The sequence below is a fragment of the Apodemus sylvaticus genome, chromosome 2 (assembly GCF_947179515.1).
Source record: "Apodemus sylvaticus chromosome 2, mApoSyl1.1, whole genome shotgun sequence".
NCBI classification, from domain to species: domain Eukaryota; kingdom Metazoa; phylum Chordata; class Mammalia; order Rodentia; family Muridae; genus Apodemus; species Apodemus sylvaticus.
This window is the reverse complement of record NC_067473.1, coordinates 148,481,514-148,494,534: the sequence shown is the minus strand read 5'-3', so window position 1 is coordinate 148,494,534 and position 13,021 is coordinate 148,481,514. Positions and strand designations below refer to the sequence as shown.

The 13,021-nt window shown below is 49.3% G+C and overlaps 1 protein-coding gene across 2 annotated transcripts in view; it reads left to right on the top strand.

The window, feature by feature from the left end:
• Positions 1-1,747: 1,747 nt before the first annotated feature.
• The window catches only part of Rassf4 (Ras association domain family member 4), a 35,000-nt gene continuing 23,726 nt past the window's right edge, over positions 1,748-13,021 (top strand). The window contains exons 1-2 of one of the 2 annotated variants that reach the window (XM_052174659.1): positions 1,748-1,856; positions 7,011-7,082. The gene's annotated coding sequence lies outside the window, so the exon portion shown is untranslated. The remainder of the gene's footprint in view (positions 1,857-7,010; positions 7,083-13,021) is intronic. The other variant, XM_052174660.1, reaches the window with a different exon arrangement.

Sequence of the window (13,021 nt, the reverse complement as noted above, 5' to 3'; positions counted from 1 at the left end):
CACAATCTAATAAACACAGTTGAAGCATAGATAACAAAGCAGAACTTCTGCAAAAATAGGACGTACAATGTACACTGTGACCCGACATTTTATCAGTTACCTGTTACAATTCCAGCCATCCCGGCCTCTTGTGAATTGAGTGTAGCGTGGAAACACAGGCAGCCGTGCTCCATCACAGGCAGGGTGCTGTGCCTAACAGGTGGGCTTCTCTGAAATGTCTCCCCCCCCCCACTTCCTTCCCTTCCTTTGTCACAGAAGACAGAGGATGTTCAGTAGGCAACTGTGGGTAGCCACAGACTCCACCACAAGTTAGAGGCAACCATTACTGGGCAGCAGGGTGGCCCTTCCTACTTAAGGAACTAGAGTCTCTGTAAAAGACAGTTTGGTCTCCAGAGTAAATACTTGGATTTAACCAAGGCTGCTGGGGGCTGTGGAGCAACAGTAGTCTAGACCAGCAGCACATGTCAAACATACACGGAGGATTCTGGACACCTGAGGCCTTTGTCCCAAGCCAGGTGAGGGAGGCAACAGGGTGAACTGGGGCGGAGAGCATGATTCGCACTGGAGAGCCCCAGGGAGGCTCGCCCTCCCCACAGGCTGTTTACTTCTTCTGTTGGGCAAGGTTGATTGGAGAAGTTAGGCGTTACAGTGGAATTTCGTGCATTTGGTTTGTAAAAACTTCTAGAAGCACCCAAATAATGATCTCAGTTCTGATGACATCTAGCATTTGGGCTGTGGAAAGAAGTGTGTATTCCAACAACAGTTCCGTCACCCACAGGAAATCTGAGTTGGTAGAGAATGGACCACTCTCTAAGAATACAAGCAAAAGCTAAGTTGAAGAGGGACTGCAGGCTGGTCATCTTTAGCCTGCTGCAGGTAGGGAAATAGACACAGAGAATCCGTGACACAGGAAGCAAACGACAGGATACAATCTCTCTGCCATCTCTTCACCAGTCACAAATGGCACACTGCGCTGATTTAGGGTCCAGAGACTCTAATGCCGCCTGGTTTCAAATATGTACCTACACTTTTAGAAGACCCACTTCATACTCTTAAAAGGCCCTGTGACTCTAAGAGGGTTAGGAACCAGGGAGTGAGCCCAGCTGAGATGGCTTACTTTGCAAGGGAGGGCAAGAGGTTCTGAGGTCAGGACTGGGAACCATGAAATAAAACAGCCAACAAAGCTCCCAATCCTCACGGTCGCCTATGGCCTGGGCTCTGCCTCTACTCAGAAGATGCGACTGAGAGAGGAAGCTAACCTTTTTAATTCACCAGCTCCAATTTCTTAGTGTAACTTTCTGAGAAGCTACAATTTTGATTGTGGGTGCCACCTGAACAATAAAGAAATGTCCCGGGCGAACACACACACTCCACCCTCCCCAGGATGCGCACAGTAGTAGCGCCTGCGCAGAGGTCTTTGTTGAAATCCAAGTATCTGCGTTACCCAGGCTCCCTGGCCTCTGCTGTAGACCGCCGGCCCCTGGGGGCCCAATCCTACTGCTTTCTCTGTGCGTCCTGGGGTGCCCTCGAGGACTGGGGACTTAAGTGGCGCGCGGAGCGCTTTGTGGTGTGCGTAAAGATCGAAAAAGTGAGCAAATGCTCGGGGTCTTCTTGAGGAGTATCAGTACCAAGCACCCTGGAAGGAAGAGATGGGCTGATGGGCAATGCTGCTGACCAGAGAGAAGGGGCGTGCCCACGGCGGAGAGGGGCGTGTTCGGGGGCGGGAAGAGGTGTGTCTAGGGTGGGCTGGGACGGACTTGATCCCTGCGGCAGATGCTCTGGAGTCCGTGCCGGCACAATTCTGGTGCAGGCGAACTCTCGTGCTGGTGGCCCCTGGACCGCGCGATGACTGGACGGTGAGTGATGCTCAGACTGCAAAGGTAGTGGGCGTCCTTGGAGCACCCCGCCCTCGACCCTGGGGCGGCGAACAGGCTGGGCGCTAGAGCCTGAGCACTTGTGCCCCAAGCCGCAGTGCGCGAGTCTCCTCCCCCTGCCAGCCTGGCGCACTGCGGGCTTCCAGCCAGGGCTGAGGGTGACAGGCGCCTAACATCTCCTAAGATAAGGGCACTTTAGGAGCTAAATCTTAGCAGGACACGTGAATCCATCGGCCGGCTACAGTTGTGCTCGCCTCATCCTCCTCTCAGCTAGCTTCCTAGAGGCGCGGATCTTAGAGGCGGGAAGAGGGTTTCAGCAAGACCTTAAGGTTTTACAGCTGGAAAGCCAACGCTGCTAGGATGATTACTCATCAGACACTTGTTTCTCAGTCGCTGTTGGTGCGGTGGGCCATAACCAAAGGGCTACACAATACTCGCGGCTAGTTTCAGGGCTAACCTCCACCTGTCTCCTGATTCTTAGGGGCCGTTCTCCTCTGAGTTCTCCATTCCCTCCTCAGCACCTCGCTATCTCTCTCGGGAGCCTGAAGCCCAATGTCAACAGTGTTTATTACGGATGAAGTCCTAGGATCTTAGTTGTTTTGACTGGGGATGAACTCCAGTTCGAAAACAGAAAGGATTTGACAGGGTCATGCAACCGGGTCAGGGTAAGCTTTGAGTCCAGACACACACACACACACACACACACACACACACACACACGCTCGCACGGGGTGGGGGGGGGGTGGTGAAGATCACATGTACATGCTGTGGGTCATAGTGGCTGTGTGGAAGACAGCTCTGTGGAGTCATTTCTCCCTGTCCACTTTTCCATGGCTTCTGAGGATTAAACTTAGGTGCCCTTTTACACATAGAGCCCCCTTGCCAGCCCTTGGGACTGTTTAAAAGTAAATTATCAGCAACTAGGAAGTAGCTGCTGGCCTAAAGCTTTCGAAGTTTCCCCAAACTTGTAGTTCCCCTAATCTCCTTCCTGCCCATGGGATTTCCCCTGGGACATACCCTGAGGTACAATTGGAGCCCTGCCCACCCCCTTGCTCGACCTTTGGTAGCAAAGATGGGCTGTGCTATAGTCCTCTAGATGCCCCAGGGACACTCTATACCAGCTGCCACTACAGCTAACTAACTCGAGGCCTAGAGATGGCACAATATTCGAGGTCACACACCAAGTCAGTGACAAAGAAAATCTCAGCCAGAATGTTTCTCTGAGTCGCAGTAGACATTCTCAATCTGGAATCCGGAGCAAGTGTACACAGGCCTCCTAATTCACTTATGGTTATATGACTGTGTGTGTGTGTGTGTGTGTGTGTGTGTGTGTGTGTACGTGTTTGCATGCACACATGAGCACAATCACACTCACGCATTTCTCTTGTTCTGGGATGGAGGTGTTATGTTTTCAGAAGAATCCATTTCCCAAGGGATTCTAAGACATAGCAACTCGTCTCCAGAGAAACCTCTCCTAGCATCTGCACCTGGTGCGCAGACTAGGCCAAAGGTCGCATACATATAGTAGATACTACAGTGTTGAGGACAGCCGGCAGCAGCTAGCACCAAGTAGTCAGGGGGTCTGCTCAGCTGGGCTGCACTCCTGGACCCAGGCAATCTGAGCATCTGTTTGGTCCTCAAACCATAGCTGGGAGGATCCCTGTTTCCTTGAATCGTCTCTTCCATAGGCAGGGAGTGTGCCTGGATTGCAGCGGCGAGGACACAGGGCCAGGAAGTATGAGAAGGTTGTATGAGGGGGAAAGGGAGGGTTGGAAATTACTTTATTACCTCAGATTACCGGAAAGGACACTGGAGGGCAACAGCAGAAACCATCAATCTGTCCTGCAGGTGTGTGGGTGGGGCCCTGCCTCTGGGCTGCAATTTACCTCCGGGAGTCACAAGGGAGGAGAGATGGCTGCAGAGGGGACAAGGACAAGGACCTGTGTCTTTGGAGGAAGAGAAACATTGCCAAGGAAACCAGCATGGCAGAACGGGTTCATCTAAGGTCACCAGGACCATAGGGGTCACATGGCAAAGGTGACCTGGCTGGGTAGTTGCTGTGGTAGGAGTGGAGATTGTGATAGCTGTGCTTTGTTTGACTTCCTGGATCTCCATCACCTCCAGCTGGCAGTGTACACACCCTCTCAGGGCTTTCCCAGCTGGTGGGACTGAGCAGCCTAGGACCAGAGTAGGAGGGGTGTGGCTGAGCCAGCAGAGGGTAATGTCAGGGGACAAGGGAAGAGAGGCCATTGCAACTGAACAGCAGGAGAGGGCAGCAGCTGCTAAGTGGATGCCTGCTGTTTGTGCCTAAGTAGCAGGCCATCTAGGTGGCTGTACAACTAAGGACAGACAGCCTGTGTCCAGCCTGATCCCCTCAGAAGACAGCTGGCTGCTCTCTGGGGAAGGCCGTCTCTGTGAGGGCTGACAGGTGCTGGAATGGTCTTTTAGAGGCTCATTGTTTTCAGAGTCTGGGCTCCCGTCCCCAGCATTAGGAGCAGGGGCCACAGGCTTCTCAGTTGTGCAGGGCAGTGTAGCCTGCATCTGCCTCCCTTCTGGCCCTGCTAGAGGGAGAGAGGCCCTTGGCTGTGCCTGGCCCTGTCTTCTTTGTCTTGCCACTCAAAGTGCCTTATTTCTTATTTGGTTTGCATCGACGAATCCAAGACAGGTTAGAACAGAGACAGCCAAGTTCTCTCTGGTTTCACTGACCAACTTACATTTTACTTTAGATGTTGACCCATTGCCCATATTGCCAAGTGAGGCCAGAACTACCTATATTCATCAGTTTGGGAAGGGTCCTCTACAGACTGAAAGGCAGGCTGCCACCCATAGGCTCATAACAAAAGGCAGTTAGGTGCAGTCGAGTTCATTTCTTGAGTATTCCGCTTCAGTGGTATCTATCCCCTTGCTCCTTCTGCAGCCAATCCAGAGGGACTAGACCCCCATAGTGATGTAAACATTCAGAACTGGCCTTCTGTGGAAAGAAAAAGAAAAGGGGCCTGGACCTAGGAGTTGTGAAAGCATCTGTGGCCTTTGTCACTCCACAGCAGGCTGTGTGCCAGCTGTCCCTGCCTCCGCATGTGGGCAGAACAGCGCAGTCGCTGAAGCGGAAAGTCTGGACAACTCATCCCGTTGGTTGTCTGTTCATAGAGGGAAGGTAGCCAGGTATGCCACACTGCCTGGGGCTCCTCTGAGGGACAGAGAGAGCATCTATCTGCCAGAGAAGTGAGCTCAGAGGCCTGAGCTGCGCCTGCTGGGGGGTAGGGAGAGAGCAGGACCAGGACAAAGGCTGCTGGGGGAGGGGAGCGGCCCTGCTGAATTGGCCTGTCCAGTTACATCAGGGGCTGCTTTTCAGACTTTCCCGGGTGGCCGGCCAGGTCTCTCTCTTCATCTATTTCTACCAAGAAGCTTCTATCTGAGCATTGGATTCCAGATAAGATTATGATTATGATTTTTTAATTGCAAAAGAATGAAAGTAGGCCATTGGAGATGCTTGTGTGTGGACACCCTGCCCAGAGAATAGGGAGATTCAGGACTAAGGAAGAAGTTTCAAGAAAGTGCCCCCAAAATAGAGAGTGCTCCACTCCGCTTCCTGGCAGGTGTGGATGTGCGCCCTCTTCACGCTCTCCCTGACAGCATTAGTCTCTAAGTCACCCCTTAGGAACACTGCAACTCACTGAGGCACTGTGAGCTTGCGAATAAGTGACAGCAGGCTCCAATCAACACAGTGAGGGACCTTAAAGGCAGGCCAGCGCTCACATGTTACCACCCCCCCTAGTCAGAACCTGTGCCTCCCCTCAGCTGTGGCCGCCCCTCTCCGTACACAGATTCAAAGACCCAAGTTGAAAGTGGAAAACTGAACTGGTGCAGCCTTTAATCCCAACACTTGGAAGGCAGAGGCAGGCAGATCTCTTGAGTCTGAGGCCAACCTGGTCTACAGAGTGAGTTCGAGGACAGCCTGGGCTATAGAGAAACCCTTTCTCCAAAAAAGGAAGAAGGTGTAAAACAGAAAAAGGGGGATGTATTCAATGTGGCCATATTGGGAGGAGGGACAATGAAAGCCAGAGAAACCCCCAAGTCCATTTTACCTCCAGGACCCTGAAGTGAAGTGGAAATTTAAACAGAGGGTCAGATATATAAGGTGTGGTCCGCCCACCTTAGACCTGGCCTTCTCTGGGCTCCAGTTTGGTCCTGTAAAGTTGTGTAACCAGTTATTAGAACTCTGTGAAATCTTATTCTGAGAGATAAATTTCCCTCTAGTTCCCCTTTTCCTTCTCCCAGATGAGCTTTCTGGGGAAATTCCCATTTACTTGAGGTCCATTGTTTCAATAGTCCTATAGGCAGATTGAAAGACACAACATATCTCTAGAATATCTTCATTTCTGCAAGGCCAGTTAAACAAATAAGGAGGGGGGAGTCTGTGGGACATCCCAAAGCTCAAACTCTGGAGTTCAGTGAGGGTGGAGTATGAGCGCTCAGGGAGGAAGGATTTGACATCCAGGGAAGCCAGGTGACTCACTGAAGGCCATGGAGCGGATGAGAACAACTAAATCACGGGTTGTTCCACGTCAGAGGCTGTTTTGCTAAGGACCCCAGGTCCTTCCCCCATGAGACCTATTGCCTATAGTTGCAGCCTATAATTTGCAAGAGCCTCCTCACCTCCCCCTAGGGCATCCCGATTGAGGCTCCTCCTCCTCCCATGATGCTGTGCTGTGCTCCTCCCTGCCAAGCTTCTCTGTTTACCCTGTGAGAAACCAGGGCCTTCCCCAGCTTCCATGCTGTCTCCTTTGAGGTGCTGCTATGTCCTCAGGGACCTGCTGAGGGGAAACATGGGAAGAGCAAGCAGGAGCCATGACTGGTGCTCTGGTAGATGAGCTCTCTGCCAACTTCCCTACTGTCAACCAAAGCAGTCCTCTGAAGTTTTACCTGTGTACACCTTCCATTTGAACTAGAGCACTGCCGCTGGGAAAATGTCAGAGCCAGTGGAGAGCAATCTTCTTATTGAGGAGATGGAAAAGCCAGGACTCAAAAGACAAGGCATGCATCTGCAGCCACCCAGGTCTTAGTAGCTCCCTTAGGAAGAAGGCCTTTCTGTTACTAAGTAGCCACTGCTTAACTTAAAGGAAATTCTACTTGCAGGTGCTTCTGCTGTGAAGTAAAAGAGAAGAGGTATTCTCATTCTGAGGAAAAGTAAAGCTACTGTAAACTAAGGTAGGCCATGAGTCAGCCCAAAGCCACAAACTAGTCCCGTACCTGTCTTGCAAGTATTTGCTTCATTTGGTCTCTCCCCTCTTTCTGATTATTCTCTCTCTCTCTCTCTCTCTCTCTCTCTCTCTCTCTCTCTCTCTCTCTCTCTCCCTCTCTTTCTCTCTCTCCTTCCCCTCTTCCTTTCCTTCTCCTTCTCCCTCTCCTTTCTTCCCTCTCCCTCTCCTCTTCCCTCTCCTGCCTCTCTCCCTCCCTTCCTCTTTCTCTCCCTCCCTCTCTCTCCCTCTCTCTCTCCCTCTCTCTCTCCCACCCTCTCTCTCCCACCCTCTCCCTCTCTCTCTCCCACCCTCTCCCTCCCTCCCTCTCTCCCTCTCCCCCCCTCTCTCTTTCTCTCTCCTCCTTCCCCTCTTCCTTTCCTTCTCCTTCTCCCTCTCCTTTCTTCCCTCTCCCTCTCCTCTTCCCTCTCCTGCCTCTCTCTCTCCCTTCCTCTCTCTCTCCCTTTCCCCCCCATCTCTCTCTCTCATTCACTATGTAGCCTTTACTGCCTGGACTTGTGTGGCCAGGATGGCTGCTGTCAACTAATAGAGATCCACCAACCTCTGCCTCCTGAGTACTTGGAACTATCTTCTAATTTAAACATATTTAAATGTATACAATTTAATGGCACACTTCCAGATGTTAGTCAGTCTGGAACAGGTTATGCTACAGTAAGAGATGCCTGAAACCCCAGTGTCTTAGCCCAGCAGAGATGGCTTCTCTTCCTAAATGCAAATCCACTGTGGTGGGGTCAGGGCTTCTGATCCACAGAATCCCTCAGGGACCTGGGCCGACCATGTAGTGGCTGCATCCTTAGAACATGTTGCTTTCCAGCTGACTATAGCAATAGACAGTCACTGGTTCTTTTTCTTTAGAAGAGAAATGTATGGGGCCTGGAGAGATGGCTCAGTGGTTAAGCGTGTATACTGCTCTTCCAGAGGACTGGAGTTCACAATTTGAAATCTAGGTTCCATACTCGAAAGAATATGAGATAACTATCTTCCTGAGTCTACCTTAGTTCCCTTTACATCATGATCTCCAGCTCCATCCATTTTGTATCTTTTTCTTACTGATGTGTGCCTATGGCAATAGGCAGAAACTGGTTCTTTTTCTTAACAACAACAAAAAGTTCACAGGTGTGCTGACTTAGAGCCCCTTGGGCATACACATAAGAGTGGTGTAGCTGGCCTGTATGCTAGTTCTTTTTTATTTTTTCTTGAATCTCCATATTGATTCCCATGGTGAGTGCACAGACTGACTTTCCCACCAGTGGGAAATGAGAGGCCCCTTGCCCTACATTCTTGCCAGTATTTGTTTTCGTGGTGACAGACATTCCAACTGCTTTAATTTGCATTTTTACAATGGCCAAGAATGTTGAATGCCTTTTCAAGTATCTATTGGCCATTTGTATTTCTATTTTCAAGTCTGATTCATTAGCCTGTTTTTTGATTAGATGGTTCAGATTTCAATGTTTAAAGTTTTTTTGATATGTATTCTAGATATCCATTGTGATGTTGCTAGAAAATTTCCCCACACTCTCCAGGTTCCTTCCACCCCATTGTTAGTTCCCTGTTCACATAACATCATCTGTCCATTCTTGGGATTATTTCATACGTTCTTGGAATTCTTTTCAGGACACCCTTACTAATGGGACTTGATGTGTTTTACCTGTTTTCCTCAAGCAGTTTTAAAACTTCAGGCCCACATTCAGGTCTCCTTTCGTTCTTCTACACATGAGAATTTAGTTTTCCTAGAAAGTTTGCCAGGTAGGCTGTCTTTCTGCAATGTGTGGTTTTGATAGAGTCATCAAAGTGTAGTTGGCTGTAGCTATGTGTTGTATTCCTGGGTCACTGGTTCTGCTCACGGATCTAAGGTCTGCTCGGCTCTTCCCGAATGATGACTGTGGGATAGGATGCGATTAGGTGTGGCTGTGCCTCGAGCACTGCTCATCCTGCTAGGAACCAATTTGACTATTTGGGTCTGTATCAATGTTAGAGTTGTTTTCTCCATGTTTTGTGAAGAATGCCATTGAGGTTTGCATGGGGATTGTGTTGAATGTGGGCATTGTTTTTGGTTGTATAGCCACTTTCACAACATTAGTTATTGTGAAATAATTGTGAGTAATAGGTTGCTCAATCCTTGATGGCCAGCCTATGGTTAATGTTATATTAAGTAGGGGGAAATTTGAAGCATTTCCAGTAAAATCTAGAGCAAGACAAGTCTTTCTACTCTTTTGTTCAAAATATAGTATTTGAAGTCATAGGACAGTAGAGAAGAGAGAGAAGGACAAGTGATACAAATTGGAGAGGAAGAAGATAATCATTCCCATTTGCAGACAACATGGTCCTGTCCTTAGAAGGCCCCAAAGAGTCTCCAGAAATGTCTCAGAACCTATACACTCTCAGCAAAGTAATAGGATAGAAAGTTGGGGTGGGGTGGGGGAGTGCATTTTTTATATAACCATAGCAGACTTGCCAAGGAAGAAATTAGAAAGAAGAGTACCACTCATGATAGCCTCTTAAAAACCAAATGGGTAGACCTGGGAAACACTACATTAAGTGAGATAGCCGGGTTTGGAGAGACAAATACTGCACATTTGCTCTCATGTGCAGAGCCTCACTTCTGATTATCTAATTATGTGTGTGCTCACGCTGGAGTAGCTCTGGGTAGCTGTCTGGAAACCTGTTGTTAATGCATCATCAGGAAAATGATCCACATGTGTCCTTTTTATAGCAGAAAGGTGACATGACCCCACGTTCAAGGAGCTAGGAAAGATTGCTAATCATTTTTCATAATTATTCTGGGGCATCGAGTGATTCTGCCCAAAGCACCAAACTTTAAGTGGCGGTACACAAACCCACAAAAACCCAGATTTCAACTGGGCATCATGGCTCATAAGCCCATGGCTTGTGAGGCAGAGGCAGGCAGACCTCTGTGACTTCAGTTCTAGCCTGGTCTATAAAAAGAGTCAGGGACAGCCAGAACTACAGAAACAAATCTTGTTTTGAAACACCAAAGCAATTCAAACCAAACAAAACCAACCAGATTTCTGGTTTCCTATGAGCAAACCAGAAGATCTTCATTTTGAAAAGAGGACAGTGTCCCCAGTTCCCCGGGGCCTCTGTATCAACTGTCCCTAAAGGAAGCCAGCCCTTTAATCCCCAGACACGGCTACAGTTTTTGTTTTTCTTTCTTAGATAGAATCTCATTCTGGAGCCCAAGCTGAACTTCGATTTGCAGTGATTCTCCTGTCTCAGTTTGGGATTACAGGAATGAGCCTGACTTATACCTTGTATGTACAGCTCTGGAAAGACTGACTTGTGGGGGAGCCTATGAATCTTGTACTCATCTCACAATGGGCCATAGACAAGTGTGAGGCAGAAGTGCATCAACAACCCCCCTACACACACATACTCACACACACACACACACACACACACACACACTGCACTGGTACCCCTAGGGGTATCACTTATTAAATGGGATTATAAATATTGAAGAGGCCCCAGGTCAGAAACTCTGCCCCACCCTGGCCTGGCTTGCTCTGCTCCTGTGTGCTGGAGGAGCAGCTGAGGATAGGTAGAGAGACTCTTTCGGTGCGTAGCACCTCACAAGCCGCATGAGAGGAAAGAGTGTCAAGTGCTCTGTGGCTGCGGAGGTCTGTGTTTCCAACCTCGCTGCTGGAGTGGCAGAATGCTGCCTGTGTGCTACTCAGGGAGGTGAAATGCAGGGGTGTGTTAGGCTGCATTTATTCCCCACTGCTGGGGTGACAGGCCGCCAACAGGCCACTCAGGGAAGGTGAAACACTGTTTAGGATAGGGGGTTCCAGCAGGTGTTTCTCTGGGTGAAAACAGCGGGGGGCTGGGACAGAGGCTGTGGCTCTCAAACTCCTGTGTACCCAGATGCTGCTGGGGGCCATGAGGAGTTCAGGGTTCATGAGCCGGTGATGAGCCCAGGATGTGGGGAATCTGGCTCTGAGTGAGTGCTAGGAGCACGGAGGGGCCTTCTATGGGAGACTTAGGTGAGGCTCTGTATGATGAAGCCCCTCCCCACCACCACTCACAGTGGTCCTTGATGAAGGAGACAGTCTTTGCTTGTCCAAACTGCTAAATTCATGGCGGATGAGAATGCCTAATCTTACTCAGGGTGAACCAGAGATTAAAAACCTTTTGCAGGAAGGGATACCCAGGAAGAGAAGCTCATTAGCTAAACACTCTAGATACTTCATTAGCATGGAGAACTCTAGGTTCTGTGCTACCTAACCCAAGGTGACCAGCTGTCATGGTCCTCTTAGTGAGGTGTCATGGTCATGTGCTGCAGGAGAGGAACCTGGTCAGGAGCTAGTTCAAACTCATGCTGTTCTCAATTATGAGGTTTACTAGGGTCCTGATCTTGCTGCTACCTTACCAGCTCTTCTGTCTGGTGGCACAGTCCACTGCCCCATAGGGCTGTGTGTGGTGAGTAAAGCTGGGGCATCATGAAGGACATGGCAGACACAGGATGGAGATGCAGAAGAAAGCAAGGAAAATTCCCCTTCTCATGATTTCTGAGTAAACGTTGCACTTCCTGTAATGAGCTTGCTTAAAACTTAACAGTGCTGTGCTGTGTGTCTGCGGAACCAGTGCAAACCCAGAACTCCCAATTCAGGCCACTCCCCAGTGCCAAACAGTTCTGCTCAGCAGTGTTTAAGGAACTAGCCAGACAAGGAGTACACCCACACTTTCAACAAGCCATGCAGAGGGAACCGGTTCTATTTTGAAACTCCTGTTGCTGGGCCAATGAGAATACACAGAGAGTCCCCAGCTCTGATCTCAGGGGGGCAGTGCTGCGTTGCTATGTAGGTCAAAGCCTGCCCTGCAAAGGGCCTGGCTCCTCCACAGGCCGTGGCTGGGCTTGCTTTACGGTAGACAAAACCTTTAAATTCATCTTCTCCAAGTCCTCCCATTTCTCACGGCCAAACAGTAATTCTCCTGCTTCCATCATCAAATGTCCTTTCAGGGACAGTGTCCATCTTGAGGGTCATAAGCAAGGAATCAGGGGATGAAGAGTAGAGATTGCATTGGTCCTGAGGGTGTACTGGGCTTCATCTTACTGCCCAGCAAATAGGAAGGACCCTCAGTGAGGGTCCTCAGCCAGGAAGCAGTAACTCCTGCCTATCTCTCCTTTCCATAACCGGGGCAACAGTGGTCTCAAATTATTAAATGGAAAAATGTGGAAATAAATAACTGGTGAGTTTTAAGCCGAATGCCATTCTGAGGAGCTGACGAAATCTAACCATCTGACTCCCTCCTGCCTAGGCACAAAGTGTCCATGTCCCTTATAGGCACACTCTACGCACCTGTTAGTCACTTAGAAGCCACCTCTGTCATCAGACCGGCTGCCAGGGTATCAGTGCTTGAGTTTAAAGAACTTAAAACTCTTGTTTTACTTGTTTGATTTAATAATGCAGCTATTAAATGCCCCGAAGACAGTTATGCAGTCTAGCCAGACACACCAGGGAGAAGTGAACTGATCAAATTCCTCCCTCATTAAGAAATAGTGAGGTGTTGTGTTGCTAGGATCTGGTAAAAATGAGTCTTCTGTCCATGAATATTCTGACAGAAAAAGAATCCATGTGAGGTTTTTTTGTTTGTTTGTTTATTTGTTTGTTTTTTACCTAAAACGTTACAAACTGTGGCCACGATCCAGTCAGGTTTATAACTAAGCTGAGGAGACATTCAATCACAGGGTGAAGGACCTTTCCCAGTCTCAGGAACCCACTGGGGACTCCAAAGCATACCTGCATGCCACAGGGGATAAAAACTGTGATCCAAAGGAAGCCAGAAGGATAGAGAAATGATCTCACACTTCATATTCCATGAAAGCAGTGCAGGCAGGCATGAAGGTCCTCGCGCTTCCATGGCTGCGAG